Source organism: Thalassophryne amazonica, chromosome 6 (assembly GCF_902500255.1).
Source record: "Thalassophryne amazonica chromosome 6, fThaAma1.1, whole genome shotgun sequence".
NCBI classification, from domain to species: domain Eukaryota; kingdom Metazoa; phylum Chordata; class Actinopteri; order Batrachoidiformes; family Batrachoididae; genus Thalassophryne; species Thalassophryne amazonica.
Genome location: NC_047108.1, coordinates 127,021,577 through 127,028,264, shown reverse-complemented (window position 1 = coordinate 127,028,264; position 6,688 = coordinate 127,021,577). Strand labels below are relative to the sequence as shown.

Here is a 6,688-nt window from a genome sequence, read left to right as displayed (position 1 = left end):
TGAGAGCAGTCGAAAACCAGCAACAGTTTGTAGCTTACCAATTAACAACCACCTGTTGCAGAGACTTAAGCTGAATTATAACAGATAAAACTCAATAATTTATTGAACTTATTTCAGAGAAAGTAATGACTCCAAAACAGAGCACTTTCTCATCGGACTCCGTGTTAAAATGTCCAACTTTAGAGCAGATATAAACATGTTAACAGCCTGGTACAAAGAACGGTTTTGGTCTCTACAGATAGTTTCCTCCTCCATGACAACTGTATGGGGTGAATTATTTTCTAACGTCTTAGTGTAAGATGTTTTAAGCCATTGAGGCTTTTCAGGTTTCAAATCCTGCAAAACCTCGGAGAGGTCGCCGCACTGCGAGATCTCAGTAACATTGAGAACTGCATTGAGACGCTCTGATCACGCTGCACTTTAACCGCTGCACACGGACAACACCATTAACATCGCAACATAAAACAATTTTTATATTGTGCCTAAAACTCTCGTGAATATATTCTCTGGGTTTATAGACGTTGTTATTGTGTTTATTTTAGGTAAATACGTGAGAATCACAGTCTGTCTCTCTGTTATTTTCAATGGGAGCTGCTGTGAGCTACAATCGCAATCAGGGGAAAGTGAAGTTTGCTCTTTAACGTCTCATTGTTCTTTACAACACTGTTTGTCCTCTTTGTTCCAGACTAATATATATATAATACGTCTGAAATTCGGTTTGCGTTTATTAAATTCCATGCAGATTAAACGTAACAGACATGGATTATTTGTTAGAACTGTTTTAGCAAGTTTTCAGGGTATCATGCAGCAGTCTCTTATTAATGTGATGAAAGCATAAAAAATACATTTTTGTAGTATAATATTCATTTACAATTGTCATCATGTGAATTCTCTATGTTGTTTGACTGCAGCGACTCTCTGGCACGCAAGGGATTATGGGATACATGAAAACCCCCAATAAAGTTCTGTAAATTTGGGGGCATGGTCACTTTGAGCGACAGCGGCTGAGTGGAGCTTCTCCACGACTCGTCTTTCGCTCAGTCCACTTGATGCAGCTGGTCGCAGAGACTGTGTCTGCTTGTTTAGTACAAACACCTGGAATAATCTGGCTTGTTGTGGGGTGAAACGTCCTCATGGATCAGATGTCTCTGTTGCAGTAATATTGTATGCTAACAGTGTTAGCACTTTTAGCAGCTGTTTGTAGCTTCAGCCGTTAGATCCACTTAATGTATGATTACTGAGAAAACAAGCGGCTCACAACTTTTTATGTCCACAAAAAAGTAAACCATTAGAAATACCACCGTGCAGTCCCTAAAACTATGATTTAATGAACACCTGAACGGAGGTTAGGTGGCTCAGACTCTAAGAGAGGGGCGTGTTCAGGCGTCTTTAATCACACACGGAGCCACCCGTGCTCCACCCCTTTATGCATTAATGAGTTCATCATTTAGCTGCTGTGAACATGGCGCCGCCCACAACATAACCCAGACACAGGCTTTATATTGGCTGTTTCAGGTCTCTACAGGAAACCAGTGGGGGACGTCACACAAGCTTTGTCCAGTATGCAGTCCATGTTCCTGACGTAACTCCGGTTTGACTTGGAGACACATACACAGCCCCTTGTCTTCCAACGAGGTCTCCCATCCCAGTACTATTCAAGACCTATGCTGCTTAACCTCTGAGATCTGATGGGATCAGGCTCAAACACAGCAGACTGGCTGCTGTGTGTATGACAATAATAATAATAATAACTACTGTTCACATCAAGGTTAATTTAATTAAGGGTCTAAGTTATGATACACTTTTGATTCAATGTCAATATCCTTTACAAGTTTTAAGACATCTTAGTGGATGAAAAAAAAAAAAACCTCTAGTGTTCAATTCACAGTTCTTTTTAATTTTAAGATGTTTTCATGGAGTACCTATCAAAAAAGTGCAATTTTAAGTGTAAAGGTCAATGTTAAGGCTAAATGTTAAATGTGTATTTAATGTGTGTGTTTGTTTCTGTCACTGAATAAAGCGATATTTCAAATATAGTGATATTTCTTTTTAGTGTTATTATTTATGGTTTTGCAGGTGAACTAGTGAAAATTAATTGAATAGTAAAAAAAAAATCCTGCAGCACTGAAAACTGATAATCCAGTTGGCAGCTGTTTGCAGATTCTATGTTGACGTAAATTGTCCATTATTTGTTAAAATGTTTGTGGACTTCAATCCTCAGATGTGCCACTTCATCTGATGTTTCTGACATAAATTCCGCCTTTGGTGATGATGTTTATTTTCTGAAATATTTGATGACATTTTTCTGTCTTTCATATGATGAGATATTTGGTCCACTCTTCATACATCTCTGAAGGAACATTCTGCACATTAGGGGCCACAGATTAAAGAGCCGCACACATTTTAGACATTTATGACAGATGATGCACAGCTTTTAATTTACAATTCAGCCATTCATAAATGAAAGATAAAGTCATCCTCAAATAAACTGCTGGATGCTCACATTAGAACACAATTTGTTTTCAAATCATTTACAAGTCCTGATTATGGTTACCCCCCCCCCCCCCCCCCCCCCCACACACACACACAAACACGATTTGTAACACGTCACAGTGGAATTGTGCTTTTATTGTCTCGGCTGATCAGCTTGACAGACAGTAATGAAATGAAACACAGAAGACAGATCCAGTAAAGTGCTCATCTTGCACATGAAACATAATCCAGAGTCTCCGTCATCCACAGGAAGTGAAGGAGTGGAATTAATTATCAAGAAATTAACTGGGCTTAATGGTGTCAAACAAAACCTGATTGAGTGGTCGGTCTGACTGCAGTTTGCACAGAACAACCTTTAAATCCTTTCTTCACACACCTCACACGATCAACGCTGCAGCCAATCACACTGTTCTGTTATTTCCCTGATGCACCTTATTTAACATTCACAAAAGTGTTTTGCTGAGATGCTGAGGGGACTTATAGCCTGCTGCAGCCATTATAACGTCAGCTGGAGTTTAAAATCTTGTTGATCAAGATATCCTAAGATCTAATGCAATAGCAGCGCCTGTTTTGCATCCATCCGTCCTCTCAGAACACAGCCACTAAATGTCCAACCAGAAGGGTTCATTAGAGTGTGCTCCTCAAGGGTCAAAATGACCCACATCATGCAACATTAAAACAAAAATAAATTAAAATATATCATGGATTCAACCCTGTGTGTGAAGATTTGAAGATAGTATTTCCAAACTTTGAACAAATTTTCAAAAACTGTATTGAATTAGCTGAAATAATAAGCTGTTTGTGGGTCTGTGACTTTAAATGGAGAAGAGCTGCTGCTTGCTTGTGTGTGCACATTGCACAAACTGGACTACTAGAAGTGTTTCATGCGACGTATGTCACAGAAGTCCAAAACGGGCATGCAGTCTTTTCGATGATGCTCTATGACACTTTCCATGACTGGACTCGGGGTGTCTTCATCTGCTTCCGAATAGGAAACCTATTCAACTTCCATCGATTACAAGATGCAACACGGGTCTCCAAACTAACTGCTGTTTGCTGATGACCGTGTTCTCATCGCCCGCACAGAGGCAGACATTCAAAGTATCACAGACAGATCTGTAACAGCTTTGGCTAAGCTATCAACCTTAAAAAGACGGACGTCATGCTGCAGGCAAGACTGGCCGCCACCCATACCACACCCACTGGGACTGTCAAAGGGACAGTTTGAAAGCGGATGATACATTTTGCTACCAAGGTTTCATAGTGTCACAAAACACTTTGATGAATGATGATATATCTCAGCTAGATTAAGGAAAGGTGAGTGCTGCACTGGCTGTTGAGACATGGCAGCATCAGTCTCAACTTTTTATCAAGCTGCTGTGCGAGCAAATCGCTTTATGGCAGTGAATCTAGGACCATTTAAAGACAACCAATGTATCTAAAATCCAAAGAGGGTTCAGAATGTCATCAACCAATATCAGCTCAGGTGGGTGGGACCCGCTGTCCACATGGAAGACATGCCAATTTTAAAGCTTCTCCTTTATGATGAACTAAAGGAAGACAAGAGAAATAAGGGCAGAAAAAAAAAAATCAAGAGATACAGATGTTCTAAAAGCAAGTCTGAAATTCTGCAACACAAACCACAACACATGAGAGACCACAGCTGGAAACAGAACATGGAGTAGCCGTATACTGTACTCACCAAAAGGAGGACAAATGTTGGTGCTGAAAGAATCCCACACAGACACAACACACTGCACATGTGGTGATTCCAGGTGAATCTGTTTGTATTGGATTGGTCAGTCATCAATAACAATAACACATGTAGTCAGTCTCCTATCCAATGGCTGCTGCAGTGGCTTCACTATGGAAAGCACATTATAAAAACCCCTTAAAGCCTATTTTACTCACACAGATCATCAACAGTCCCGCTCTGTTTTATAAGCATGGAGCGGTAACAGACAGCGTTATGTCAGTCAGCTTCCAATGACACTCCCACGGTGGCCATTTAACAATATATATTTCACTCTGCTTCGGTTAAAGTACGCACCAGATCTACTTCTGATGGATGATGCATTTGATATTAACTTTAGTACTGGCCAATCAGGTCACCATTTCCACAAAAAATTTTGTTTTTTCCTCATTGTTGCAACCGTTTTCCAGTACAGGGGCTTAGCCAGAGAAACAAGGGCTTGAAAGGACCACCCCCCCAGTTTGAGTCAAGGTCCACTTTTGAAAACATTTTAGACTTTCATACTGAATGCATTTTTGAAAAAAAAATAAAATAAAAATAATAATACATTGCTCAATCGCTTTTACTCTGAGTGTCTAAACCTGACTACTACAACTCTGCACCCAGTGGAATTATGTGTATTTAACAGATGCCAGCAGGTGGTGCTGTGCAGAAGACGTTAAATAAACCTTACTCCCCAAAGCCCAAAGATGCTCTTGCAAACAGATGCTTGAACCCCACGGGTTTTAACCTCGTGGTTGAAGCACCTGCCTCCCATCCTGGGAATTGAGAGTTTGAGGCCAGAGTGGTACGAAGTGGTGCAGGTTACGTGTACATACATAGCAGTGTGTGTCTGTGTCATGATGTGAGGTCAGCAGTGCTTTTTATTTGTTGTGGCGTCTGTGTTTGCTATAGATATTATGTCACTATGCTCTGATTAAGGGAGGTGCCTTGACAATCCTGCATTAGTCTTTGCTGTTGGCTCATTAGATTAGATTAAATTAGATACAACTTTATTGATGCCTTGGGAAGACTAGGAAAATTGACGTTCCAGCAGCACACAGGGCAAGAAGCACACAGAGTATCAAAAATGAAAGTTAAAAAATAACAGTTTCCAAATATAAATATATATACGCAAATATAAATACCGGACATACTGATCAGTAGTGGTTTACTAGTTACTACTGTTCCTCTCCTTCCCGTTCTCTGTCTTCCTGTTACTCCTCCTCCACCTGAGTGAGGAGTTGGACAGTCTGATGGCCTGAGGGACAAAGGAGTTCTTCTGTCTGTTGGTCATTACGGCACTAATCACCTCCTACCATCATATTATTGGAACAGGTGTTAACTGGGTGAGTTACGTAAATGAGATCATGATTCCGAGTTCTACACTTCCACTGGGACTCTGGGGGCATTCAGCATAAATGCCTAACAATATGTAAATGCAATAAGTAGATAAACTCTAAAATTTGCATTTGTATTCTGGGGAAGATCCCAGGATATTACACAGCACACGTTATAAAAACTGACTTATTGCTTTTTGTGCAAATTGGCAAAAAAACAAGCAATGAATCAACAAAAGTGGTTGAAAAATATTACCTACTTAAAATAAAGAAGCAAAATCAAGTGCAAAGTCCAAAAGTTGACAAAACTGCATCACGTGTGACCACAAAAGAAGGTCTTCATCCTCTTTTCCCTTTAAAATGTAACACACACACACACACACACACATATATATATATATATATACAAAAACACACCATGAACTTTGTGGGATTTTGTGTTGCACTGAGGTTGATCTTCAATTAAAAAAAAAAAAAAAAATAATAATAATAAAATAAAGGCCGGCTGACACACAGCAACACATGGTGATGAAGAATGGCTGCAGCCGCTGAGGATTTATCAAACCATCTCTGTCGACTCTCCTGACATTTAGGCTGACACACACACACAGAGAGTGTGAGCAAACAATTTTTCACTGTAGCAGCACCAGGGCACAAAATGATGAAGTGCACAAACTGAAGAAGAGCAAGGGGCAGCCGTCACCGGCCACACCTGCACCAATTTTTGAATTTAACTAAAAAGGTGGAAGGGACAAATATTATAAAATTAAAAAAAAGAGCACAACACGTAATGCATTGAACCTGAAGACATTTAATAAATAAATAATATTTAAGGGGTAATTGATTTTTTGTGGCTGATTGTACCTTCAGACAGCTCATTTGATGCCTTTTTTTTTTTTAACCGCCACTGAATTTTTTAAACGGATTTAAATAGAATTTGGTCAGCACGTACCCACGGAGCTAAAGAAGAATAGTAAAGTCCCTTCGGCTGCTCCCTTGTTTGCACTCGGGGTCGCCACAGCAAATCCAAGGTGGATCTGCATGTTGAATTGGCACAGGTTTTACGCCGGATGTCCTTCCTGACGCAACTCCACATTACATGGAGAAATGTGGCAGGGGTGGG

General features: G+C 40.1%; 1 long non-coding RNA gene across 1 annotated transcript; it reads right to left on the bottom strand.

Moving 5' to 3' along the window:
• Positions 1-2,607: 2,607 nt before the first annotated feature.
• On the bottom strand, positions 2,608-6,377 carry LOC117513081. Its single transcript, XR_004561451.1, has 2 exons — positions 4,196-6,377; positions 2,608-4,043 (listed from the first exon to the last, which is right to left on the bottom strand). It is a non-coding gene; the product is annotated as an uncharacterized LOC117513081 (long non-coding RNA).
• Positions 6,378-6,688: the final 311 nt, after the last annotated feature.